Here is a 12,408-nt window from a genome sequence, read left to right on the forward strand (position 1 = left end):
AGCAAGCCACTGTGGTATTGCTAGAGTGTTAACTACATGTGCAACATCAGCACAAAAATACGCTGAGCCACAGGAACAGTGTGAAAAAATTATTATATTGAAAATATAATGCACTCTTATGGGGGGGACAAAGAATGCCAAACTCGAGTACAGATAGAATTTTTGCCAAAAAATTATTTAAGTAGATTTTATCAACTTAAAAAATATTTTATCTGTACACGGAGCGTACAGGACGAAAAACACCCAGCTCAGACAGATGAGGCAGGCTGAATATAATGTAAGGAATGAGTTCAAATGAGGCAGAGTTCAAAGTGACTGAGGATGAGTCCAGATTCTTTGTGAAAGCAGGGCAGGGCTGAGAGCAGGTGAAGATGAGACACCTGAGCACAGACAGGAAAACACAAGTTAGGAATGCAGGCAGCAGACAAGACAAGAGAATGCTGACAGGGTACTGGTCATTACCACGCAGCAAGGCCGATACAACAAATGAAACCCTGGTGCTTATATACTGTGCAGGCAGGTGAGGCTTGATTGCTTGATTGAGCGCACCTGTGCTCAGCAGGAGAGGAGGCTGGACCCAACCTGTTGGGCCTGCAGTAACACAGGAGCACAAAAGGAGAAAGGAGAGGAGACTGCACTGTTAAGTCGCTTGAACCTACAATAACTACACTTGGTGACAGCAGAAACAAAAAGTAAACACAACACTAACATATTATTGCATTTAAAGTCGATATGGCGAACTTGTTAGCAAGCAGTTGCTTATTTATATATCCAGCATTCACTTGGAATCATGTTTTTGGCCAGATTTATACTCCTTGTAGCTCCTTTTTGGTCGCCACCCACTCTGGGGGGAAATATTTGTCTCTTTAGCAGCTAAATGATCCACTATGTTCACCAGTTTGTCGTTAACTTTGTTCATCTGTGTCTGTCAGCTGTGGCAAAAAAAAACAATGCTGACAACAGAGTGAACAAGAACAGTAAAGTTGTGGCAAAGTAAAACCAAAACAATGAGTAGAAAGACACTAAAATGCTCTGTAGAGCTGAGGGGAACTGCAGAGTCGGGTGGTAATTCTATGGGGTTCGTCAGGAGGAGCGACCCCCTTAGATTGTGCATAGACTTTTGACCCATTGTTATAAAAATATAGACAATAGCTGCTTCAAAAGCCAAGTTGCATTTGGAAAATTAATTTGCATTGCTAATATGTAAGAGTGTTAATACTGAAACCACTAAAACAGATGTACAGCCTGTCCTTGGTTTACAATTTTGTCTTTACTCCCATTATGTCCGGCACCTCATAAATGGCATTTAACACCATCCTGTGACCGTGTTCCCAGCAGAGGTAAAATCAACACTAGGCCTACAGTGAATGTGTTGTTGGCTCTGAAGAGGTGTAATTTGTTACTGTCGTTTGAGTCTTATCACAGTTCCTGCAGTCCCATTTCTCCTTGCTTGGGCTCACTAACATTTCCCGCCATATTCCTTTGATTAGGAGCACATCTGATTTCCATTAAAACTTCCACATACAGATCCAGCGGCTGCTTTGGAGCTGGATGGAAAATCTTTTTTTTTGTTTTTTTTTTCTTCCCTTCTTTCCTTTTTTTCTCATCTAACCAGAGACCGGCTCGAGCCTGTAGGAAAGAGAGCAGTATCTGCCTCACAGTGAAGATTTAGATTTGGAGGATAAAGTGTCAAAGCAACTGTTTTCTCATTAACACTTTCCAATTTTAGTGATGCATTCCAGGCTTTTATTACTCAAAGTTACCAACTTACCATCAAATGAGCAACTGAATGTTTCCCTAATGGTTTAACCAACACCATATACGAGTATGGTTTTGAAAGATTGTTGGATAAGTGCCGTCTGGCCACACAATAAAGTCCCCCGCCAAATGCCATTCAAAGCCTGGGAATTATGTAGAAATGGATTACAGTTCCATTGCAATCAAATTTCACAACTTCATTTTCCAGCAGTTAAACGATAAAGGAAAAAGAAATGCAAAAAACAAAAGTTTCTGACAGAAGTGGACATTTGCTGACTGTGGCACAGCCATACGACCATAAATGCAGCCATGGACAAAGAAGTGCTGCAGCCAAGTGGGCCACTGCCTGGCAAGGACAATAGGAAGTGATATGACTAATCCACAGATTCCAGGGAGGAAATGACACACTGTGGAAAGCCTCAGAGGCCTTGAATCCCACAGAACATCAGGCGATGTGGAGTCCACCCCTGAAGGAGAGGAAGTTATTTCACAAACTGGGCACACACTGTGATTCCTGTGCAAATGTCCCTGTGGCCAGCTTACTGCTCTGACAGCAGTACAGTGTGTTATACAAGAGGTGAATTCTGATGGACTGCAGGACATGAAGAGGACACATCATGCCGACTCAGATGACAGAGCTCTGCACTTCTCTGCTCTATGTGTTTCATCAAGACAGGATGAGTGTCTCTGCCTCTATCAGGGCTTGAGGAATACTAATGTTGGTCCCCCCCTTTGGTTTCAAACTGAAATATCTCAGCAACTATTGGATGCTTTGCCTTGAAATTTGACTTTTCCTCTTGCGCCACGATGAAGGTTTTAATTTATGGTTTTAAGTAAAATATGTCCACAAATATTGGATAGATTGTCACACTTGTATTCGGTGTGTTCCTGTTCCCTTCAAGATGAATTAGTGATCACTTAATTTTTCCTCTAGTTCCATCGTCAGGTTAAAATTTTGAATATAGTTAATATTTCATCTGCAAAGTGTCACCATGTTAGCACTGTCATTATTAGCATGTTGGCACGGTGCTTTTAACATTTGACAACAAGCACCAGTGTACCTAAGTACAACGTCGCATAGCCATTAGCATGGCTCTAAAAATTATTCCATTTTATTTATTTTAGGAATTTATTATCATTGTTTTCACAATTTGGAAAAAGTTGACAGTCTAGACAGACTGAGTCCAGTATTTTTTGGACTGAGACTAACAAATGGCCACTAAAAAATTAATGATTCAATATTTTCTCACCTGAATCGTATTCCTAGCAATGTGGAAAAGGCTGCGAAACAACATGTAGGAAAACAAAATTTACCGAAAAGAATACAACATGAAATATTGGCTTAGGCAGGTCTTCTATGGGCTGCATTGGGGGACTTGGACTCACAACCACAATATGTCCAAATATACTGTATGTATACATGTGCATGCATCACACAAACCAGAGATGAATCTGTGTTTGTTCATCATACGAACAGCTCATTTGATAAATTCAGACAGAAGCCTTGAGACATTTTGACTTCACTCTGGACTGATCAAAGAGTGGAACACCATATGGGATGTATTATCATTCACGCCCTGTTTCATATTGGCTACCAACCTCTATATCATAGCAGATTCACGGTACTGACAGACTAATTATTTCAAGTCATGCACTCTTGCCACAACAACCCAGTTGAGCCAGGTGGCAGGGATTAATTGTCTATTGCCCCCCCCCCCCCTTTTTTTTTTTGCCAGAAAACATAAATCAGTTGTCTGCATCCTTTCAGTGTCAGCGCCCTTCTGTACAGCAAGAGCGAGCTCGGCCTGCGTACTACAACACTGGGGTGGACCATAACCAACCATGACATCTGCCATGAGGGATTCTCAGACAACGTTTACTAGGGAGGTAAAGGTGAAGTTCAAAACCAAGGAAAATAAAATGGGTACAGATGGGAAATAGGAGGAAAAAATGACCGAACATTTGTTATTATCTTTCCCTCGCTATCACTCCTTTTTGTTGATTACATTTCATTTCAGTGTACTCAAGATGAAAACAAGACATCTGATAACATCGACACATAATCAATAGTAACATGTTTCTAATGAATGACTTCAACATCATAATAATGCCAGACTGGTTGCTTGTTTTCATAAGTCCCTATTTCCTGCATGTCTGGCTCTTTTCTAGGATTAGCTAAGTGTTCGCGAGGTCCAACTAAAACAAAGATGACGTTGGTAGCTCAAGCACTGCCCTAAACCACCATCCAATCTATCTGCTGATCTCAGCCTAGATCCTGTCCAGACAATACCCGGCTTCCCCGTGCTGCACCAATCAAAACACATGCCATTATGTGGCAGCCGGGCGAGAGGCCTGGAGATGAAAAACAAGGAGAAAGGAGAGGGAAGGTGACCGAAGGAGAAGAAGAGAAGGAGGAGGAAGCATAAAGACAGAAATACCAGGGTTAGCTGTTACTATTGTTGCTGAAAAGCCAAAGTCATCAAATGAAGAGGGGCATTTGTGTAGTCTATTTCGACCACCCTCTCTGCCTTTGTTTAGTCTTTTGTATTGTTCTCGTACCCATGACTCTGCTGACTGCACTGCCTCTACTCTCCAGTACTCTCAAAGAAAACCCCTTCAGTGGGATGGAGAGCAGTCCCCAGTCTCTGGTACTGTGCAGAACAGAGCTCTGATGAACTAAAGGGACCAGAGCTGCTGGTCGGGGCCAGTGAACCCGGTCCTCCCCTGGTGCTCTGTGACAGAGTCTCTAATCCATTTAGGTTGAGTCCTGGCAGAGAATCTGAGGTCTGACAAAGCCCAGCTCTGTCTGTGTGATCCAGCCCACTGAATTTTAAGCTTTTACAGATGTGTGGAGAAAGTGGGCATGGAGCAGGCCCAGGCTGGGATGGCTGACTAACTGGACTCAGGGTGCTAAATCCGCCTTTCAACAACAACCTGATGAATCCTTTGGGTCCGCTTCCTGTCTCTGTGCAGAGCGAGCTCCAAGCTAACAAACACGCAATGATCTCTGACGGCCAAGGCCTGGTGGGTATTTCCAAAACTGATACAGCAGAGTGTGAGGATATCTGAGCCTTATGGGGTTTTTTGTTGTGTACAGGGCAGGCAGCCAAGCGTCTTATCAGCCCTGATGTTGTCTTTCTTGGTTTCTGTCCCAATGCTTTCCAGAAGGAGAGGAGGGTCTGATGAGGAATGTAATTTCTGTTGACTCGCATTTCCCTTAAGATCACTCATGAGTGACTGTTGCCATTAAGAAAAGCACAGAAAAATCTGGAAAAAGGTAACGTCTCTCAATCAGACAAGTTATAGCAGGCACTACACCGAAAAAGATATGCGGGACATCAAAGCCAACAGGCCAAGTTGACTTTGATGATGGGCAGTACATCTTGATTATGTCATGGGTGCTGAAAACAAAAAGATTTATACAACATGATGCTGAAACAGATGTCAGCAGTGTGCCTTGCCATGTGAATGCCCCTTTGTTTCCTTTTCCAGTCAAGAAAATGAGTTACAGGGCCGTCATGGTGAAATCCACATCCAGCTTCTCGTCCACCCCCCAGAACTACTCTTTGAATCAATTTTCTTTTGTTCAAATCAAGCCAAGATGCAAACTTGGAAAGACAGGGCACATCATGAATCCATTAAAAGGTGAATGAATGAAAACAGCATCCTCTAGTGTACTACTGTACAATCATGCCAATCAGAGGCACATGAAGTAATCGTTTTAAGAAAAGCTGCACCCATGAACCAAGACGTGCACCTACTACAGTGGACGGTTAGTGACATGTGACAGCATGCAGGGGTGAGTTGAGGTGAAGGATGAATGTCACAATCATTTGATTTGGACAGGATAGGCAGAGGGTGTGTGGGTTAAATCCAGGATGAAATGTGGGTGCGTGTGTGGAGAGATGGAGTACAAGAGGATGTGGTGGTTGGCTGGAATGAAATCGGTGTGTTAGGTGTGATAGCAGCACTTTCCCTGTGTCATTTCCTGGCCACCTCTTTGCCAGTGAGCACGAATAGGAAAGTACTGTGCTTCTCTACCTTAGCATCCCTTGCAACACCCTTTCCTCCTCTTCCTCCTCCTCCTCCTCCTCGCACAGAGCAGGCTTGCACAGACTAGGTCAAACTCCATTTGAGAAAAACAGTAACCCACTAGTCATTCTGCCAAACATTTCCTGAGAAACGGTGAAAGGTTTGAGTGATGTGTGGGTTGTATTTTCAGACTTTCGATGGAGTCCAGCGAGCCTTATAACCCTAATATTTCACACAGACCATAAATAGTTGGGGGATGAATGTTGAGGAAGTCACTTGGAGAGGAGTGGGAGTTTAATAGAAGTTCAGGAGCAAATAAAAAAAATCCCAGCTGGATGTTTAAAGGGAAAAACAAATTCAGGCTATCCATGCTGTTTCAGTATGACATTGTGATAAATATGCTTTTTTCCTTTTGCCAAGAGTTAGATGAAAAGAATGATACCAATTTTATATGCATCCTTTCAGTTTGAAGCCACAGCCAGCAGCTGGTTAGCTTAGCTTAGCATAAAGACTGGAAGCAGCCAGCCTGTCTACATCAAAGATAACAAAATCCATTTAAAACCAAATTTAAAGATGACAGTTTGTAGTTTTACATGATGTTATGTCCACTTCTGTTTCTTGGCTGGGTGCAGTTACTCGCTGGTTGGTTGATTTTGTTACCTCCAACCAGGCTGGCTGTTTTTTCCCATTTCCAGTATTTATGCTAAGCTAAGCTAACTGGCTGCTGGCTGTAGCTTCATATTTAGCGTAAAGACATGAGGTATTAGCATCAAGACACTTAACGTATCAATCTAAAGGTAATCATTTTGCAGAATGGCCCATTTCAAAACAATGATTTTATTGTATTGATGCATTAATGTGTATGTCACTGTGTTGTTGCAGTTGGTAAACGTGGGGCAAATTGTAATCACTTTATATAATTCTGGATAGCTTGTAAATTTCCTCCAGGGATCAGAAAAAGTCTTATCTTGTCATATCAACCTTAAATAATACATCACAATTGATTACATGCCGTATTATTAATCTGCATCTGCAGAGTAACTAGTAACTGGTGAAGCAGTGAAGTAAAAAACATATTATTTCCATGTGAAACGTATTGAACTAGAAGTATAAAGTAGCAGAAAATGGAAATACTCAGTTACTCTACAAATACAAATACTGTTTGTGCTTAAACAGTACTTGAGTAAATGTACTTTGTTACATATAAATAGAGGAAGGACTATTTCCCAACATATCAAACTATTCCTTCAAGAGATTTTGGATATATCTTTGTGCAATGAGCTTTGGAACATCACACGACAAAAACCTGACTGCACTAAATGCATGCAATGTAAGCAATCAAGTCAATACCAGACTGAGAGCCCACACCAGAGCAACACAACAATGTTATTATTGTCTGTAGAATCAAAGAAAGGATAGGACCATTTTCTTCTGGGATCAAATCCAAACCAGCATTCTGCTTCCTAAATCTGAGTCAGTAACCATCGTGTGTGCTTTCCAATGGCAAGTCTAATTACTGGCTGCAGCCAGGGTTAACTGACAGTTTGGGTTCTACCATATTTCCCCTCATAAACCTTTAGTAATGTAAGGCAACACCACACAACCCATTAAAACAAGTATGTGACAAATACCTCTTTTTGCAGAAACTGCACACCCATACTAGGTTGCGAGGGATGAAGAACACGTTCCACGAAGAAATGAGTTCAGCTCAGGTTATTCGACTGCAAAACTAAATCATATAGTCACAGCACAGAGTGTTGTAGCAGAATATAATACTGCGTTTTCTTCCCCACTAGTGATGGGATGACCAAGGTAACAGTCATCCAGTATAAAAAAAAAACTATTGAGAAGAGAGAAAATCAGGTTTTCCTGAGCAGAATAAACAATTATGCAATTATAAAAATGAACGAAAAAACATATGTTGCAATGCAGAGTAGCTTGTAAATTCATAAGGTAGTGATATAACAGCCATGTAAGTTATGAGAGTATCCCTGGAGACACACCCAAATATAAACAGCCTGAAATGCACGCCTGCCAATCTCGCCAGCAGCAGCCATCTGGGCCTATCCAGTTACAGTGCTGAATAAGAAAATGAGAAAATAAATAGCTAGCAGTACCAAGTTCCTGTTGGGGCTGACTCCAGAAAACCGCCTTCTCCTGTTCCAGCCCACAGGTGATCAAGCCAGTGTAAAAGCTCGCTAATAAATTCAGCACCACAGTCCCTGAGGTGTCTGGGATTTGGGGGTCTTGATTGAGGGGATGTTTGACCTTCTGGTTGGAGCTGTCTGCCTCCAGAGGGCTGTTTAAAGCACAAAAAAGTCATGCCTGGGTTTCAGTTTCGTGACCCACTTAAAGGCTATGCGCTGGCAAATGTGCCCGAAAGGTTTCTCATCTGGCAGCAAACCTGGTTTGCTCGACTCCAAGCTCACAAGCTTAGCAACGGCGGTCTTATTTTTACTTCCCTCTAATTAGGGGCTGGGTGGACCAGGAGGAGAGAAAGAAGGAGGGATGGACAAATGGAGAGATGGCCACAGAAACAAAGAAAAGGAGAAGAAAGCAAAGATGTCAATAAAAGCTGTGAAAGGGGATGAAATGAAAATGCACGCAGGGAGATGTAGATGTAGGTTTTTGCTCGGCGCAGAAGGAGAAGGAATGCTTTGTTTAGCTTAGCTTGAGGTCATGTTATGATAACCCTCAGCATGAAAATATTTATGAACTCAGTGAAGTGAGGAAAAAAAAAGCCCTTAATAACAGATCATGTTGGACGTTTGCCGGCTAGTTCCTGCTAACAATGTTGTGCAAGCTACCCCAGAAACATGAAGTCATTGCAGTCCTAAGGCTTCCACCCACATGTTGTTTTACTCATACTCATTTAAAGGAATAACTCAACAGCAACACACAGTTCTCCATGTGACTCTAATCTGTGTGAAACTGCACCTCAGAGGTGGTCCCGCTTTCAACGTTCAGCAAATGGAAAGTTTTTTTTTACACTGAACAGGGTGATGTTGATCCAGCGGGGAATGTGTTGCTCTTGCTTCAGGGTGAACAAGGTCAAGTACTCAGGGGTCAAGCTCATCCATCCTCTGGCGAAATGGAAAGTTGTCACGGATGTATCACAACTGCAGCTCACCCACAGCTATCTGTAGCTGCTTGTGAGCTGCTGAGCGCAGGTAGCACAGACTTTCCATTTCGCAGCCATGCCAGTGTTGATATTTTTGCAGCATCTTTCGCGTCTTGTTTCTACGCAGATGATAGTTTACAGCTGCAGCCGCACATGGAAAGATGATGCGTGTCAGTTCAAATGTGCGGCTGAAGGATTGAGTGAGATCCTGTGCGGAGCCCCTGTTGCAAAGTCTTAGCCATTATCAGAGGATGTTACACAGGAAAGGAGTGACAGATGCTTCAGATTGGTCCCAGACCAAAATATTCCCCTCCTTTGAAGAAACATTTTCTTCCCTTAGGACCCCGCTCTCCTCGATCTTCATTATTCTTCCTCCGTTTCTTTGACCTTCTTCCATCCTGCCATCAGGCTGAACCACTTCCACCGCACTGCACAGTCACTCTGCTGCACATCATCAGACGCACTGTATAAAACCAGATTTTATTAAGTTGCTTTCGCTGGTAGTTGTAAAAACTGGATTATGCTATTAGCTGTGATTGTAAAATGTCTTATATACTACCACCTTCACTCAATCTTTCTTGTTTTGTCTCTCTTTTATACACTCTCCCTCCCAAGTCTTATCAAAATGAAATTATAATATTACACACAACAGATGTGAAAATCCAGTGAGGCCTATCTTCCAACATTGAGGGCAGTCGAGTGAGGTTTTGGGGGTCTTAGATAAAGTCGTCGCGGCTCACTGAAGTGAAATTCTCCCCCACCAAAGTCAGCGGATTGGCAACAAGATTATCTTTCCCGCATAGACAGGAAATCAGATCTGTGAGCCCCATCAACAGGAAATTAAAGAGAACAACATGGTTTAGACAGACTCCGGTCCACCTAGATCCACCCAGCAGCGACTGCAAATAGTGACCAGACCTGGCAACGCTTGAGGACGTCCTGACAGCGAAACACTTCTCAGTCCAGTCTGTAGATAAGCAGCGGCCAGAGTCCTCAGACAGCAAACATCCTCGTGTAAATAATAAATGTTTGGAAAACTTCTGCTTCAAACACCAGTAAACGTAGATCTCTTCCTGCTGTCGGGCTCATTTCTATCTCTATCTCTATCTCTGTTTCTGCTTTTCAAACGGATCAGTTAACACAGCCTCTTTTATACGAGCTCAAAATGGAAGGAGTTTACCCAACCAGGCAGCAATCTGTCCCCCATTGAAACATCAATTCAGCTCAGGGCAGCTGGAGAGTACACCCGCAGGTTTACACACAGAATCTGATTTTACAGATGGCCGCTGCAGTCGAGAGGAACATCTACGCAGTCAAACAATCAGTGTAAAGTTAAGATGCAGCGAAATCAGATTTGAACGACGCCTGAAGAAAAATGGTTGGATTTCAACTTCGCAAACACTCTCTAGAACTATTAGCCCTCTCGTATCTCACAAACTGTATGTCTTAATGATCTCATTATGTGTTCTCTGTTTTATTGTTTCAGCAGGGATGGCAAAGCATGATCCGTCTTAAATTCTTTGGGCATGACTGAAATTTGTAACTTAGCCCTCTGTTCTCTGCCGACCCTCCCTGCGGGTTCTTGAGTCTGACTCTGTTTCCACAGCTGAGCTTGAGGATCTATAAAACTCTTTTACAGATGATGTTCTCATTAATTCACCCGGTACAGGTTTAGACTTTAGTAGCGTGCAGTGTGTGTAGTGTGTATCAAAGTACAAACAGTACACCTGTGGCTGCATCAGCTGCGAAGTGACGGGAGTTTAATGAAAGCTCACACTCAAATTAAGTATGCCAAACAAAATCTCTGAGAATCAGTGGATGTGATAAAATGTGAAGTGATTTTTTTTTAGGTTTTGGCTTGCATGATTATGACCTCTTCACAGTGATGTCCTCTGCCCTCATTATGTGTTTATCAGCATGCAGTCAGCCAAACACACCGCAGACAAGGAGGTGACCTTTTAAGTCTTTACTGGAAGCGATTTTGAAACTGAAAAGAATTTGGACAACAAATTCAGTGATTGTGAACTCTTGAGATCCGTCGGTGTGTCTCAGCCTGCAGGTTTGGAGCTTTTACTTTCACTTCCATAAATACATTTCATGTATCTCTCATGTCATGAGTGAGTCATGAAAGAAGCCATGATCATGCAAGTAAAAACACACAAAGCTGTAAAATCTGCAGCTGTTTACCGTCACTACAGTGGTCTCAAAGTTCCATCTGCAGGAGATTTTTATTGTCCTCTAGCCTTTTAAGAGCCTCCTCAGCCTGTGAAATATGCTGCTGATAGAGTCTACAGCAAATCCCCATCTACAGTTTGACATTTCATATACCTGCCCTGTAAATCCAATGAAGCTCTCATTGATTTCCTACATTGATTTAACTCAGCCTCTCCTGGCTGAAATACAGCACTGCTCAGTGATGGGAACTTGTGTGTATATACTGGATGTGGATATATAGTATTTGTGGTGTGGGTCATGTTGGGCTGGGCTTCTGTGGGTTTGGCCGCATGCCCTGGGACGGCTGCACAGCAGAAACCAGCCACCTCTGTCTTCAGCATCTATCCACACATTCTCAGCTGCCAGCACACTATCAGCAAGACCTAATGGGGCTTAGCTGCACAAGAGGCCTCTGGCTATACCGTCCACAGTGAGACAACAATAGTGCTTCTATTACAAGTGTTGCCCTAATTGAAATCCTTTTTTTATTGAACATGCATTATTGCTGGCGTGTGGCTGAATTTCTTTGGGGCATGTAATTCATTTTGCCAATTAATGAACCTTGTTTGGGCGGATACTTGCAGACCTCAGGGGATTATCTTGTGCTGGGCATCATTGAATTAAGATCTTAGTGTGGCAGGTGCAAAGATGCATGACTCTTTTTCTGTAAATGTCAGGGGAACTCTGCTCTGCTCTGCTTGCGGATATAAGCAAATAAATGAGTGTCATTCATGTTCCGGGACGAAATGTCCTGTGACTGGAATTATATGTGCAAAGAGAACCAAAGTCCTCTGGATAATTCGGGCCGAGCTGTGACTATGGCAGCATGCTAGAGCACAACTCAGCACACACTAGTGAAAATTATATGTGGGAAACACTTGGAATTTGAGTTATGTGACAAGATCATATCTAAATGCTAAATATGAAGCTATAGCCAAACAGCTATAGGGGGAAACAGCTGTCTCTGCCCTAAAGTGAAAAAAAAAAAAATCCAACTACTAGCATGTCTAAAACTCACCAATTAACACCTCATATCTTCTTTGTTAAATCCATAAATTAAGCTGTTTTGCTGTTTCAAGTCTTTATGCTAAGCTAAGATAATCAGATGGAAGCAAATTACCATAATTCCCAAAGTGTAGCCCCATTTTGTGACCTCAGCATTCCATATTTTCTGCACAAACCATTAGGATTAAGTTAATTTATTAAGTATTAAGTATTTTTTATCTATTATCCAGCAGCAGATTATATCTTCTCAAGCATTTTTGTGATCTCACAGACAACTA

Source organism: Chaetodon auriga, chromosome 9, assembly GCF_051107435.1.
Source record: "Chaetodon auriga isolate fChaAug3 chromosome 9, fChaAug3.hap1, whole genome shotgun sequence".
In the NCBI taxonomy this organism is placed as follows: Eukaryota; Metazoa; Chordata; class Actinopteri; order Chaetodontiformes; family Chaetodontidae; genus Chaetodon; species Chaetodon auriga.